The sequence below is a fragment of the Pinus tabuliformis genome, chromosome Q, assembly GCF_031772625.1.
Source record: "Pinus tabuliformis cultivar Carrire ecotype Pingquan chromosome Q, CPIR1, whole genome shotgun sequence".
Lineage (NCBI taxonomy): Eukaryota > Viridiplantae > Streptophyta > Pinopsida > Pinales > Pinaceae > Pinus > Pinus tabuliformis.
This window is the reverse complement of record NC_142296.1, coordinates 1,156,824,142-1,156,841,519: the sequence shown is the minus strand read 5'-3', so window position 1 is coordinate 1,156,841,519 and position 17,378 is coordinate 1,156,824,142. Positions and strand designations below refer to the sequence as shown.

Genomic DNA, 17,378 nt, shown 5'->3' with positions numbered 1-17,378 from the left:
GCGTCACTCCTCTGCATTGATGATCTGCGTCCCTCCTCTATGCTGCCCCTTTCCAGATTTGTCTTGCACTCTTAGACTATGCTGATGCCCTCTCTCTCCCACTTGCAACTTACTCTCTGACTCGATTTTCTCTTTCCCGAACTTCAACCACTGAGAAAATCGATCTTCTTGAGCAACTGAGTATCTTCCCTGGTGTGTTATCCATCAACCCATCGACTTCTTCTTATAATATTTTGTTGGAGTACCGACGACCAAGATTAAATCATAATCGATGGCTAAGATTTATTAGAAATCAATCCATGTCTTCTTCTAGAAGATTCTCATGATGACTTAATTAATACCCTTTAATTAACCAGATTTCCTAAGTTTAGACTTAGGAACCATTAAAAAAAGTTAATTATTTTAATTAAGTCATTTCTAGGTGGAATTTCGAGAAACAATTTCTGGGTTTTGGAGAATATATGTATTCTAGCCCCTCTACAAAATTTCGTGGCTAGAACACATCCGATGCTACAAAAATCAACACTCCCTCTTAGCGAGGAATGTGTTCTAGTGCTGCAATCCACTGAAGCAACATCCTGTCTCTGCATCATCTCCTGTCACGCTGTTGATGTCTGGTTGCTGCTGCCCACCAACTACTGCATAACTCTGATATGTGTTGCATCTGTGTTGCTGCTGACCCTGCTGAATTGCTGTCAACTACTACATCTACACTGCAACTCCCTCTCAACTGCTGTTGTTGAGAATCTATTGAAATGGATTCTCCACCATACCCATCTGTTCTCTGAACTAGATGAACTTAGCTCTCCCTAGAGCTTTTGTGAGTATGTCTGCTACCTGATCGCCTGTGGGGACATATTGCAGCTGGACTGCCCCACGTTGAACACAATCTCTAATGAAATGACATCTGATATCAATGTGCTTTGACCTATCATGAAATACTGGATTCTTAGAGAGTTTTATGCAACTTTGATTATCACAGTAAACACTGGTCGCTCCCATTTTCTTCCTGAACAAACTCACTAGCAATTTCCTAAGCCATATGGCTTCGCACGTAGCCGTGCTGGCCGCCATATATTCTTCTTCTGTTCAGGTCAGTGCTGCTAACTTTTGCTTCCTGGTGCACCAAGAGATCATCCCTGATCCAACACTGGAGCAAGTAACCAGAGGTACTTTTCCTATCCACTGAACTACCTGTCCAATCTACATCTGTGAATCCGCTCAACCTTACGTCATCTCCTCGAGTATATTTCAACTCGAGTCCGATTGTTCCATGAACATATCTAAGAATGTGCCTAGCTGCTGCCCAGTGTACCCTTCGGTTCCACCATGAACTGACTAAGGGTATTGACAACGAAACAAATGTTTGGCCTAGTGTTGACCAGATACATGAGTGACCCAATTAGCTGTCTGTACAAGGTGGGGTTGACTTCCTTGTCCCCTGAGGCATCTATCTTTTTTCAGTTGGTAATCATGGGTGTTGCCATGGGTCTGTGATCTTGCATATTGAATCTCTTTAGAATTTCTGTAGCATATCTCCCTTGCCCAAGGAAGATTTCCCCATTCTTCTGCCATACTTCCAACCCCAAAAAATAGTGCATCAACCCCATATCCTTCATGTCGAATTCTGCTGCAAGGTTCCTTTTGCAGTCCTTTATGAGCCTCGATGATCCTGTCAAAAATAGATCATCTACATATAAGAACAGAATGAGAGTCTCATTCTCCACCATAAGATAGTAGAGATTATGATCTGCATCACTCTTGATGAATCCCAACTGCTGCAAGTAATTGTCAATCTGACCATACCATGCCCTGGGTGCCTGCTTGAGCCCATACATGGCTTTCTTCAATTTGCATACATGAGTGCGCTTCTCATGAGTTTCGAAGCCTTCAGGCTGCTCTATGTACACCTCTTCTTCTATAACCCCGTTCAAGAATGTTGTGTTGACGTCCATCTGGTGAATTTCCCATCCCATCTGCGCTGCCAGGGATATGAGGGATCTCATAGAGGTATATTTGGCAACTGGGGCGAAGGTCTCCTCATAGTCTATTCCTTCTTACTCGTTTGCCACGAATCTAGCCTTATACTTCTCTACACTGCCATCTATAGCGTACTTGATCTTGTAGATCCATCTAGAACCCACAACTGATCTATCTTCTGGTCTAGACACCACCTCTCAAACATCATTTGTCATGATAAAACTGTTCTCTTCTACCATGGCATCCAGCCACACCTGATGTTGTGCAGCTTCCTAAAAGTTGGAGGGTTCTACAACCCGAGCCACCAAGTCCTGGTATTTGTCAGGTTGTCTGCACTGCCTCTTGTCGGTTCTAGGAGAGGGCCGACATACTCTTCTGTGTCCTTCAAGGTCTGGCGCACTTCCCTACTAGTCCTACCACTGGTGGTGGGAGGTTCGATTTGTTCCCCCACCTGTTCCTGCAACTTTGTCTGTTGAGAACTTCCTCAATCTCCTATTACTGAGAAGATGCTGGTGCTAGTCACTGTACTTGAATCTTGTGACTGCCCCCCTGCTTGTTCTACTTTCGGTCCTTGCTACTGCTGGACTAATGGAACATCTGATGACTGATATCCTACAGGGATCTCTCGAGATCTTTTGAAAGCTCTATCTTCCATGAACTTTACATCTCGCCTCACTACAATCTTCCTGCTGCCAGGAACATAGATTATGTATGCCTTTTAGGTCTCGCTATATCCTACGAGATACCCCTTTTCTGCAGTCTGATCCAACTTACTGCGCTTCTTATCTGGAATGTGACAATAGGCGACACTCCCGAATATCCTCAAATGACTGACCTCAGGTTTCTTCTCGGTGAAGACTCCCTCCGACATTTTCTTCCCCAAAGCTTTGTGAGGTGTCATGTTTTGAATGTACACTACTGTGTTGCATGCTTCTACCCATAGGAATCTAGGAAAATCTTGATCATACAACATGGCCTTTGTTGCCCCGACTATAGTTATGCTCTTCCGTTCCGCTACACCATTCTGCTATGGATTGTAGGGAGTTGTCCACTCTGTTTTGATACCTTCTTTTGCGCAGAAATCTGTGAACTCTTTATCCATGTATTGTCCACAATTATCTAAACGTAGTACCTTGATCTTTTTCCCTGTCATATTTTCTATGAGAGCCTTGAACTCTCGAAACCAATCAAAGACCTCATCCTTGGTCTTTAAGAAGTAGATCCAGGTTTTTTTGGAATGGTCATCAATAAAGGTGATGAAATACTCGCCACTGCTAAGAGCTCTGGTGGACATAGGGCCGCAAATATCTGAGTGTATCAATCCCAACACGCCATTGGCTTTGCTGTCACTTCTGGGAAACGTTGCTTTTGTGTACTTCCCAAGTACACATCCTCGACATAGATCATTTTGTGCAGTGCTGAGAGCTGGAACTCTTGTTACAGTCTCTCTAAGCATCCTAAGTGCTCCATGGTGCAAGTGTCCAATCCTCCTGTGCCATAGTTCGTTCAATTCCTTCCTACTGTGGTTATCACTGCCTGTCAGTGCTATTGGAGAATTGATCTGCAATCTATATAGACTGTTGCTTTGAGCTCCAATCTGTCTCACCTTCTTCCAGGTGGGATGCTTGACATATACTTTCCCTCCCACAAAGTATACATCGTATCCCTTGTCCTGCAACTAGGACACTAAAATTAGATTCATACCCAATCCTAGCACATGCAGTACATTCATGGCACTAGTGTTGGTTCCTGCTTCTGTCTGAAAATCTATGATGCCTCTCCCTACTGGAGTACACTTAGTTCTATTGCCCATAGTGATTTGGAAGTCCATTTGCTCCTTTTGATAGCTCAAGAAATATTCCCTTACTCCAGTTATGTGAGTTGAAGCTCCGCTATCAATATACCAGACACCAACTGATGTCGTTCTTGACAGAGACACAAATGCATCTTGAAATATGGAAGATAATTCTGAGGCTTCTTGATTATCCATAATTTCCTGTGCTATTTTTCCTTCCCAACACTGAATTCACATCTGCAAAAATACACGTCCTGCTCTGCGTGGAAATTATTGCTCTGCTCCCTCTGTATTTGACAAATTTCAATTTGGAAAATTTTATTCTCTGTCGACTCACTCAGAGAATTAATTTTCCACGAAAATTTGCTAACCTAGAAAATGGACTGTGCAACCTCTCTAAAGGGTCAATGGCATTGTGTCAAGTGTCCAGCGATCTCAATCACAATGACACAACAAATTCTGCCCAATCAAATTAGTTCATTGCTTACTTGATTCAGAACCTACTTGGGCTCTCCTCTTGGAATAATGGCCTATTGAGGAAAATTACATGTACAACAATCGGATCTAAACAATCTGATTTGGTTGTCCCTGCTACCCCCTTTCTCGGACCCAACAAACTTGAGTATCAAATTCCTCATCGAGATGCCTCTCTCAATCTTGTGCTGCTATATGGCGTGTCTTCTCCTTCTCCCTAGCCTTGTTTTTATAACTTTACATTGGGTTAAATCCCTAACTCTAATCTCCAATAAGATTAGATCTGACCTCACTAGAGATCAAGGATTGAGATTAAAACATAATCATTAAAGTAATTTACTTTACGTTTCTTGAGTTTACTGTAGCTCAATAATCCAACATGGTAATTATGTGCTTTTCCTGAGTCTAACTTAGGAAAAGTTACAAAAACAACATGCTCACATTAGAGCAAGTGTGTAAGGAGAATTTGGGTGACTTTTGCACGCCTAGACACATAGGCATGTGCAGAGGTACTTGCTAGAGCTACAATCATCAACACTATCTCTTAGCAAGGGAGGTATTTATGTCACCTAGAGTTGACTTTGATCTTGGAACTGTATCTGTTGACATGGCTACTCCCTTTGAACTGGAATCCTTCCCTACCATCAGGTCTGGAAACATCCTCAAAATCTTGTTGTCCTTGCCCTGGTTCCTAGAAGCCTCTTGTTCTTGAACATCTTGTACCAAGAGACCTTATTGACAAAGTTGGGGGAATTTATTGACTGCCCCTTTGCTCCTGAACTTGAAGGCTGAATCCCTCTAAATTGCTCAAACATAGGAGCTTCTCGCTCCTTGTTCTCCGCCATTCCTGTACTTGTGGTTGCTGTGCTAAGTCCTTTAGGCACCCACAAGAATGTTGTTGGTTTGTAGATCTACAAAGATCCTTATGGATTTGTCTTGGTCCTTTGAGACATACACTAAAGCTATTGCCATACCCTTGAATGGTACAGTACTATGTTGCATGACACTTCTAGGAACCTGACATTTCAGGACGTACGCGTACTCGAAACTCTGAAACTTGACCGAAACACGACCATAATGTAATCATATATGAGAGTTAATATAGACTTGGTTTTCCTTCCAAATTTTCATCTATGGGTCTTATTCCCTTTTTCTTGCAAGATATTATGTTATTCACTTATGTTTAAATTTATTTTTATATATATAAACATATATGACGTTTCAGACGACATTTCGGTTGCCGTTTCCATTTTTAGGAGTTGAAATTTCTAAATGTACTTGTTTTGGAAACTCCAAAACGTTTCGGCGCTTCGTGCAACTTAGGTATGGTATCCCTCTCTCGTTCCAAGGGTTGACCTCTACTATTCCTTCTGGAAAACCCTACTTGTACTTTCCTTCATACCATGCTGCGTCGACCACTACCGACTCATGCTTATTGGCAGATCCCCTTCCCAGAGACTTCCGTTGGCCACCACATCCTACAGGTACTCGATCATCCCTAGCAGGGCACTCTTCTCATGACTTGATCCTCCATGCTATCTCTACTCTACGACACTACCTATATTGGACTCTACTACTCCCTTTGCGACTAACTCATCCATAAGTTGACTATACTCTTCATTGTGCGACCATTTTGTTATTGACTGGTTCCACTGAGTTGTTCCCTTGTTCTTGGCTCAATGACTTGTGTTCCTACACGATGGTGTCTTAATCTGTTGATTTTTATTTTATTTTTAAATTAGGGCGTAGCTTAGAACAATTTCCTTGTTTTCATAACATCAAATCACCATTAGCATTCTCTAATTACTTCTTTAAACAGTTATAAGAAAATAATTCATAAGCATAAAAGAGCAGTAGAAAATCACAGTAGAAACATTAAGAAACCATGAGACACAAGACACGGGTATTAGGCTCACAGCCAAGGCAAAACCCACAAGGGGAAAACCTAGAAAAGTCCTTCCTTATGAGAGAGGGAGTTTTTAGATTCATTAATACATCATAAATAATAATAGCAGAATAGTAGCCAAACCAGTACCCAAGATTATGATCAAGTGCAATGACAAAAACTAGACCCTTAAAATTCTCCCCCGCCTCCCCTCCTAAAATTTTGGACCCTCCTTTAATTTTGTTGGATCAGAGACAAAAGACAAAATTGATGTGTCCAAATGAGGATAAAAAATCTTCTTTATATAGCCTTCAAGTGGGGGTTGAATGGGTGCCTCTTAGGGGCCTAGCTGACCTAAAACATCATGAGCTGACTTGAAATAAATTTGGAGGCAAATTTAAAAATTCAAATTTCCCATTTCTTTTTCAAGATGAAAATACTGACCATCGCTATCATTTCAGAAAAAAGCATTTCAACATTTCAAGATGAAAACAATGACCATCGCTACTTTAACAAGCATATCAACAAACAATGACATTCAACTGTTCATTCAGCGTCAGTCGGGGCTTCTCTCAGAAGCAAACATCAACAACTATAGACAAACAATAATAGAATTCAACAGTGACTTCTCACAAAAGCAATCATCGACAACCATAATAGAGTCCAACAGACAATAAGTGGCTTCTCATAGAAGCGAATATCAGTATCCATAGGCGAATCCATCATATAATAAGTGGCTTCTCATAGAAGCAAGCATCAACATACCATAATCAAATCTAGCAGATAACAATAGACTTTAGCAGAAATGAACATTCCCAGATAGATCAACGAATTAATTTGAAAATAAGTCAACATTAGAGTCTTGCAGCTTCTTCAAATCATTCATCAGGAAGATGTTGATGGACTCGTAGTCCATTGTGCCAAAGATATCATTGGGCTCAACCTTTACAAAAGTCCTCTACATAGCAAAAAATGCATGGGTTCATCCTTAGGATATCTAGATTAGCATTGGTCTTCAAAACTTCAAGCCACCTTGATAGAAACATGCTTCAAACAGGATGATCTTGTCTGCTACCTCTGGGTACAGAGCCTATCACGAGTCTTCTTGTCACATTGTTCTTCCATCATTCCCAATGATTGCCACACCTTGGCAGTCTTCGTTATGCACTTGCAATCCCCACTAGGAGGTCATGGAAGAACAAATACAACCAAGCAAGACATACATCGACAAGAGTCTCATAATGAAATAATAATAGAAATAAGAAAGCACTTATCTTCTTAGGACTGTGTCAGCGCCCTCTTGATCTTAAGCTTCATGTTAACCTCGCTCAATTCATCAAATTTTGTTCACATCATTATCATTAAAGAGTCCTCATCGTTAAGGAATCCACATCATCATCATCATCATCATCATATCATCACAGAGTCCATGTCATCATAAGGAAGTTGACCTCATCCATATCATCATCAAGAAGTTGACCTTGTCTACATCACCAAAGAGTCCACATAAGCAGTACATCTAATCTATATTATGAAGGAGTCCATATCATCATCAAGAAGTCCATATCAACATCAAAGATTTCACATTATCAAGGAGTCCATTATCCACATCATCAAAGAGTTCACATCATCATCAAAAAGTTCACTTCATCAAGGAGTCCATCATCCAAATCTTTAGGGAGTTCTTATCAACATTGACAAGGAGTTCACATCAACATCAATAGACAGTTCACATCCACATTATTAAGGTGTTCACATCAACATCAATAGAGAGTTCACATCCACATTATTAAGGTGTTCACATCATCAAGGAGTTCATATCATCAAGGAGTCCACATCATCATTGAGTCAACATCATCATCATCAATATCATCAATGAGTCTGCATCATCAACATTAATATCGTCAAAGAATCCACATCATTATCAATAACGAGTCCACATCATCATCGTCATCAAGGAGTCTACATCATTAATATCATCACGGAGTCCACATCATCAGGGGGTCCTCATCATCATCAAAAGAGTTCACGAGTCCACATCGGTATTGTCATCAAGGAGTCTATATCATCAAGTTTGGGTTTCTTTTCTCAAACGAAAAATCAGTTCTAGGATTTGGTCCATTTTCATCTCCAAGCCCTACCTAGGGTTTACAAACCATAAACAATCAATGTTAGTAATAATTAAAACAATAAAAGAAATATAAGATACCTATCTTTTGAGCTCATGACAACTCCCTCTTGATCAATCAATGTTAGTAATGATTAAAACAATAAAAGAAATATAAGATACCTATCTTTTGAGCTCATGACAACTCCCTCTTGATCTTCAATCTTCTTGAATCCAACCTGCTAATCAACCTTAACAAGATGTCAAAACCTCTAGGAGAAAGGGTTCCTTCTTAAGTGGAAGCAATTAATTACAACTTTCTTTTCTCAACCCTAATGAGTTGATAGAGTTAACAATAAATCAGCTAGGGTTTTTGAATTCAACCCTAATTTCCCAACTTCAAAATTCTTGCTATCAGACCTAAGGAATGGACCCTAGACAAATCAGTGTCAAAAATTAGATGACACTTATCCTTGCAATCTTCTAGATTTCATCTTTTTCATCAACGACAGTCCTAGGGTATTACAACCATTAGGTTTTCTCTTGTTCAAAGCCTTTATAGTAGTTCCTAAAATGTTTCGGACTTTTAAACCCTAGATATTATAGATTCATCAATTCTCAATATCCTTTGCAACAAGATATATAAAAAACAACATTTCCTTTAATAATCTTTCTTGTTTATTCATTCATGTTAGCATTTATTGGACTTGATGAGAGATGAGAAGCATTTGGCAGGCCTTTTGAAATCTCATAACAGAGATCTACTGTTCCTCAGATTTGTCAAAAAGTACTTATCTCAGTTTCAAATCTTCAGACTTTTATTTGATCAGGTCGGTTCTTTTGACGTGAAAGACGACCTTCTTATAAATTAATTCGGAAATGACAGTTATAAACTCTCAAAAGCTTGATCCTTAGGCTTGACATTGATCCACGATTTATTTTGACTTCTTCTTGGAGTATTCCTTAATAATCATGCTATCACAAAACTCATACAAGGATATCAACCTCAGTTATTGATTTTTATTTCTAATAATAATAATGTCGTAGCTCAAAGCAAATACCTTCAATGTCAACTTTCTAGCAGGGATTAACACTTTCCTTTCACACTTTACTATGTATGTGAAGTTGGGATGAGGAGCATCATATTCAATCCTACGGGAAGCTTTCTCTCTTTTTCTTAGGCCAAGTTGGTACTGGAGTCTCATCCCTTTTATAATTCAACTTACAAGGATACGATTCTTATTGGTCTCTTTCCACGTTATATGATCAACACATAACTTCATACAAGCTTGTGTCTTGGTCATTATTTCGATCTTGACTTCACCAGATGACTCAAATTTTAGACATAATTCTATAGACTTCGATTATTTCATTATCAATTCAAGTAGCTACAAAGCTTGTATAAACACATGAAACAAACCTCAGAGAGAGATTGACACTGGAAGGAGAAGTGTTGGATGCCATAGAGTTACGACCTTCCTTTTATAACTTTGTTTTTCACTTTGGTCTCCAAAAGTATATCAAAGATTTCAAACAACTAAAGAACTTGATAGACTTCGAATATTTAAGACTCGGATCACTTCCTGTTTAGGATTTCGGATCACACAGAATTTGAGGTTCGGATCACAGGGGACTTGTTATATCATGCATTGAAACATTGAGCATGGATCATTGCATAATAAACTTTGCATAGTCCTCAGGGAATTTGATCTTCTATCATAGGTTCAAACTTTTGTACAAAGCTCTCAAACTTAGATTTCGACCCTTTTCTTACAGGACTATTTGTCACAGAACTGAACACAATTCGCATGCATCTTCCAATCACAGTTATGAGCCCAAAAAATCCCATACATTTATAGAGATCATTCAAAAGATGCTCAAATAAAAGAAGCTCATAAAAGAATAATACGTACCACAGGGAGCTCATAAAATTAATACATACCACAAATTTCACAGAGAATGTAAAAGGGAGATGGAGAAAGTCACATAACAAAGAATAGACTTACAATAAATCAAGGAATATAGAAAGCTCGTATGAAATAAAAAAGTTGTCACGAATTAGCTCGCATACCTTAGAGATTGATTGACCTTCTAGCTGATATCCATATATCGAAGAAACCATCTATTACAAGTATCATTACAGGTAGGAGATCTATCACGGTACCAGCATATCACAGAGACATTCATTTTACATCTTCAGATTACGGTGCAGGGATTCGCATCTTAGGAAACTTGCATGCCTCAAGAAACTACAACCTAGAACTTATTTTGTTTCTTAGAAAACTATTCTTCAATACCCCCAACTCTAATACCATGTTGATTTTTTTTAAAATTAGGGCATAACTTAGAACAATTTCCTTGTTTTCACAACATCAAATCACCATTAGCATTATCTAATTACTTCTTTAAATAATTATAAAAAAATCATCCATAAGCATAAAAGAGCAATAGAAAATCACAATAGAGATATTAAGAAACCATGAGACACAAGACACAAAAATTAGGCTCACAGCCAAGGAAAAACTTAGAAAGGGGAAAACCCAGAAAAAAGGCCTTCCTTATGTGAGAGAGAGAGTTTCCAAATTTATCAATACATCATAAACAACAATAGCAGAATAATAGGCAAACTAGTAACCAAGATTATGATCAAGTGCCATATAAAAACCAGACTCCTGAAATTTCTACCCCTCCTAAAATTTTGGAACTTCGTGTAATTTGGCTGGATCAGAGATATAAAAGACAAAATTGATGTGTCCAAATGAGGATAAATGATCTCCTTTATATAGCCTTCAAGTGGGGGTTGAATGGGTGCCTCTTAGGGGCCCAATTGACCTAAAACATCATGAGGCTGACTTAAAATAAATTTGGAGGGAAATTTAAAAATTCAAATTTCCCATTTCTTTTACAAGATGAAAATACTGACCATGGCTACCATATTTTCCAACAAAATCCCGATTGCACTCTTTCTTATGTGCTCATACTTGCAACTCATTAGCTCGTCCTATTGACCACTACTAGCTCATGCTTGTCGACAAATCCCTTGCCCAAAGACTTCTGCTCGCCACTACATCCTATAGGTATTTAATTGTCCCTAGCATGGCAGTCTTCCCGCGACACGATCCTCCATGATGTCTCTACTCTACGACACTACTTGTACCAGACCCTTCTGCTCCCTCTACGACTAGCCCATCCATAGGTTGATTATACTCTTCACTGTGCAACAATTTTGTTATTGACCAGTTCCACTGATCTATGCCTTGGTTATTTGCTCAATGATCTTTGTCCCCACGAGCTAGTGACTTAATCTCCGCTGCAATCTTTCTCATGTCCCTTGGACAAACCTGTGCTCAATCTCTATACTTAGCTGCCCTTTGTGACACCTTGTCTCTACTTGTTGGTTACTCATATCCATTGTTCTACATGGTGTTGGCCTTACTCTTTCAACTAACAGTTGCACCACCTGTAGCCCGCCTCCTCTACACCTCATGCAATACTCCATGTCCTGTGCGTTCAAGTATGTGGCGATCTCCTATGTTTCTATAGTCTCCACTAGACTTTTTGCACAAACACCAACGTCTGCTCCATATGCTTGTGTGTTACCCTGCTTCTTCCATGATGGAAAGTTTTCATTGACCTGTTCCTTTGACTAAAGAAAGGTTGCAAATGTAGCGCTGCTCTTCATGTTATTATTGATGGACATAAGATTTGAACCTGACACTGGCCTTGTTATAGCAAATGTCCCACGTTGTTTGGACATTATCACCCTCAATTTCCTATCTATGGAAGTTTGGGTGGCATTTGTAGGTAGTGCATCGAAGTGACTCTGATGTCTCCTCCACCCTGTTGTCTCGGTGCGACTACATGACATGGTTGTGATCTGTAGTTAGCAACTCTACCTATTTGTGCTACTGGCATTGTACCCTGTGTCGTCAATTGTTGCTCTGGACCTCATTGTGCTCTTCTAATCCTGCTTGTCGACGACTTTCTTCTCTGACAGCTTTGGCAACTTTATTCAATCTGTGTCAGTTGCGTTGTAGTCTGTTCGTTGGCCTCTTCGCATTGACTGTTGTGTAGGTCATTGTTGTTGACAAGTTTTCCCCACCGTCGCCATTGGCCGTTGCGGCCAAGTTTTCAATGTCTTCTGTTGGCTATTCTTTGGTGGCTGTGGCCCGATAACCTTGTCAACCACCACAACTATCACAACTATTTTTTTATTTATATCTTTTCTTTTTAAATTGTTGTTTAATTTTTTTTTGGCCCAGATCTTTAAAAGTTTTTTTTGTTTTTTGTTTTTGTTTTTGTTTGCTTCAGAGGATGCTGGGTTGTATGATCAATTTCTTTGGCCTCCCTTTAAAAGAATTTATGCTCATACGATTGTGGTCGATCCTGGCCTTGACGATCCTATACGAACTTGGCACCTATGATTCAAAGATCAATTTTTTTCAAAGTTTATCTTTTGATACCATGTTAGAATTCCTCCAAACCTAGAACCCAACACTTAAATCCTAGCAAATTAACGATCTACTGATTAAATACAAAATTAGGTTCTCTAACTTAAAAATTCAGTGGAAGCAAATTTATCAATCTCAGTAACAATGACACAATAGATTCTACTCAATCAAATTTAGCTCATCATTTGCTTGATTTAGAACCTACTTGGGCTCTTGTCTTGGGATAATGGCCTAGATGTGCAACAATTGAATCTGATCTAGCTGAGAAGCCCTCCTTGGGTGATCTGGATCTCCTTGTTACCCCCTTCCTCGGACCCATCAAACTTGAGTATCACAGTCACTGAGATCCTCTCTTAGTCTTATGCTTCTGTAGGGTGTGTCTTCTCCTTCTCCATAGCCTTGCTTTTATAACTTTACATTGAGCTAAATCCCTAACCCTAATCTCCAAAGTGATTGACGGTTGTGATTAGATCTCACCTTACTTGAGATTAAATCATAATCACTAAAGTAATTTACATTACTTTTCCTAAATTTACTTTAGCACAGTAAGCCAACATAATAATTATGTGCTTTTCCTAAGTCTAACTTAGGCTAAGTTACAAAAACAACTTGCTTACACTAGAGCTAGTGTCTAAGGAGTCTTTGGGTTAGTTTTGCCTACCAAGACACTTAGGCCCATGTAGAAGTACCTACTTGAGCTACAAGCATCAATATTTAGACATGGAGCAAGAAAAACCCTACTCTATGCATGAAAGCATCCAAAATATCAATAACAAACAATAAAACTTACAAAATCTTCCGTAGTAGGACTCCTTTCAATCACAAAATATTGTCTCAAAGCAAAATCGCATCAAATAGCAAGTCGCATCTAGAGAAGATCACATTATGCCCAAGTAGTGAAAAGGTAGCTAGTTCACTCTCTGATTTACAAAGGACGAATTACATGTATGATGATGAACTGAGAAGTGATGGAGGGACTCTATTTATATTAGCCTTCTCCATCTCACTTTACAAATAAAATGACTAAGAAGCCCTATTGCCAAGTTTACTTTGAGTGTTCCATAAGAAAGAGGTTACAAGCCAATCCCATAACTCAAAAACAAAACAAATATGCTATAAAAGCCCAGACATGTGGGAATAAATGCTCCAAAATTATGATGTCACCCTCAAATGAGCTCAAAAAGCCATCCAAATGGGAGATAAGGGCTAATGAGTGCTATATACTCCAGGAATTGTCTCAAGGATCATGTGCAAGCCATAAAAAGTAACTCCATGCCAACATGTGATGTACAAGGTGCCATACGTCACCTTCAAAGGAGGAAAAGGGGTGATGTGGTACTAAAATAGCTTAGGCGTTGTGGCTTCAAGTTGATGTATAAGCCCTCCCTTTTCATCTCAAGGATGACTGTCATCATTTAGGTTCTGGATCAAGTGATGCCCATCAAATAGTGTCAAGGCCAGCTTGGGGGGCATCCTAGGTCCATTGGGCACATCATCAATATCTCTAACACTGAACATCATGGTTCAACATTTTAGCATCTAGGGTTCCCTCAGGGTATCAAGCATCATGTGAAGCCATGGAATAGCTCAATGCTCTGCTTTGGGTAGGGAACACTTCATCATCAAGGCCAATCTCTCTCTTTGTAGTGGATAGTATGGTCTCTACTCCTCTGTTGAGGATCTAGGAAATCACCTCAAGAGGCCTCTTCTGCCATGATGAGAACCACCTAACAAAACCTTGTCAAGATCAAAGTGTAAATCAACAATCATTAGGTAACTAAAACCAGATGCATCATAGTGGACCATACTATATGTTAGGGGCACAAACAACACTTCACACAAAGATCATCTTCAAATATCTAACTAGACAAAGTCCCATTTAAGTGTTCCCAATCTTAAATTAGGGATAGCTAGATGGATAACCCTCTTAGGTGTTTCCAATCCCCAAGGGTAAGTGTTAGGTCCTAGGTTAACTCATGAATTGATAAGTGCATGTGTAGTTGGTGGTAATGGGGTGGGCATGACTTTAGGGCAGGGTGCTATAGCCAAGTGACCAACTAATGGTGGTCCAACATCTTGAGTGTATAGATGTAAGGAGGGAGAAATCATGGAGGTATGAGTTACCCATTTCCTCGGCTTTGTTTTTGCATCCATTTGGTAGATTTTACTTTATGATAATGTTTTCATATGGGTACATATCTCAGGATCCTGTTGTTTCTGCCTAGCACACACAATTTAGTGAGAAAAATCCCTTAATCCCACAAGGTGTGGCTTGGTGGAAAAACTAAGAGATGGGGCTGTCATCTATTCCCAACTCTCTCCGTTTAAGATCTCTCCTAGGCAAGCTATGGGGGGTGGTCCCTAAATGAAAAACTAAGTTAAAAAGTAATGTGAGATTTCTAGGAGATGTCAAGGTTAATTTGGATTACTTGAGATTATGAGCAATATGAAATGAAATATACTTCAATAACCATCAACACATCAAACAAAGATGAGCATATAAGACCAGTGCCTTCAATATTGCTTTAAAATAAATAACACTTGCTCTAAAATGAAATGTTTCAAAGTGAAACACAAGTAACCCTGTCAATCAAGAAGATGTTAGCAAGATTTGAAATTGTTTCCAAAGAAATGCTTTCCAAATATAATCATTCACAATGCTAGAGCATGTAAGGAGGCAAATAAATTAACTTGCAATATGAAACAAGCTAAAACTTCACTTCGCAAAATGAACAATATGGTACTTGCCCAAGTGAGATAATCAATTCAAAACATTTTCATCATGACAAGTATATAAATAATTTGCAAGTAAAATAGCTTGAAAAGTAAAGTGTGTTAATATGAAATGCACTTAACTAAGGTTAGATGCAATTATCTTGGTTAATTTTAAGCTAGATGCCTAATCTAAGTGAGAGATATTCCTTTTGAACTCTTGCCAAAGGGTAAAAATTGGGGTGACTGTAAGAAAGAGGGGTTGATGACACGATGGTGTCGTTAACGATACCCTTCTCCTCAGTCTTACGAGCCAGGATGTGCCTTCATACCTACAAGGGGACAAGCCACCTCCATAACCGCAGGGTCACACACTTTACCTTACTTTGTACCAATTGGAAGAATTTTCTAAGAAAATCTTTTCCCTATAATGTCTATCAACCAAGCTTATGCTTGGAGGTAAATTAGAAATGTAAGCTAATCTAAAATGCCTAAATGAAATGCAAGTAAGCTTTCCCAAAAAAATAATAAGTTTGCAATGCTTCAAAGTAAGAAAATGGTGCTCAACAATGTATTGCAAATATAACTTTCAATTGGAGATTATCTTGTTAGTAAATTAGAATGATGCAATCAATTTGCTTGAGAAACAAAGTTGTTTCAAGTAGACAATAGAGTGCTCCACTACTCAAGATAACAATGTAGAAAAAAGTGAAGCGTGAACTCAAGTACACATGAAACAATTTGTTACATTAAATGGAAATGAATTAGCAAACAAAATTTGTAATATTCCTAAGGAAGATTTACAGTAAATATACAAAGAAAACATAGACAAAAATCCATAAAATAGTGAACACGCAATTAGACCATGAAAATGCACCACAAACTGCGTTGCTGAGCTCTTTTATTGATAAATAAAGGGTGTACAATATGGTGCTGGAAAGAATGCACCTCGGTTTGCTCAAGGCAAGCTAGCAAAGCCCCAAATGATAAATAAGTCACCCCTCTCCAATCTACTGCTGCGCTGCTCTAGCTCTATGCTGAAGATGCCTAGAAATACGTCGTTGGCTGAATAGAATTGCTGCTAGGGCATTCTCTGTAGCTCAGAAATTTCTGGGATATTAATCCCGACCTCTCCACCAAATACTTAGATTAACTCACGAAGGATTTGGCCAATGGTTGACTCTGGAAATTCGGCCCTATTTCCCCTCAATGGCTCAACTACTGGGTGATTCGACCCACTTGTGAATCCTGCTACAAATGGCCCCTACAATAGCTGCAATCCTAACCAAAAAACTTCCCCGACCTCCTCTCCAAGTTTCAGCCTCAACCACACCCTCACTCCACTTCTCGGAGTGCCTCCACCATGAACTAGTAATCCTTGCGTTGTTGTAGTTGAACCTCTCCCTGAAATCGGACTTGCTGTTGCTGGTACGAAATGAAAAAGGTAAAAATCCCTCCTTGGGCTGGCACTTGAAGTCCACCGAAGCAAGGGTTGAGATCTTCGCTTAGAGACACTCGTGTGCTAAACAACACTTGCAGACTTGGCTTTAGCTCAAGTGTGCTCTTGTCAAAAGGCAGTTTTGCAAATGATGAATGAATGAATAATTGAGTGCCTCTTCCTCCTTTTTTCAAGACGCCTCAAAATTCCCATGTGGGCCCAGCTCGAACTTACCACACCAATTTCGCTCCAATGAGAGCGTATTTCCCATGTGGGTTGAAATTCTCATGAGGTGGCCCCCACGCTCCACTAAAGCTGCAAGATTTCCTCCAGAGCTAATGTTTGGGTGCGTTCTAAGCCAAAAATCATGTGTGGGACCTCTAAACCTACATTTCCTAAGTGCATTCGTCCAATATAGCAAAAATAATCAAAAATTGATATTTCACTTAGCAAAATGCTAAGTGGAAATATCACAGTCTTGCCCGCCAAAACGTTGCGTGTCCTCAAGCAAATATGCAACGAAGGATGCTGAAGTA

The 17,378-nt window shown here is 39.3% G+C and overlaps 1 protein-coding gene across 1 annotated transcript in view; it reads left to right on the top strand.

The window, feature by feature from the left end:
* LOC149223750 (sister chromatid cohesion protein PDS5 homolog A-like) overlaps nt 1–17,378 on the top strand; it is a 328,487-nt gene that overhangs the window by 191,778 nt on the left and 119,331 nt on the right. The gene's annotated exons all lie outside the window — the stretch shown is intronic.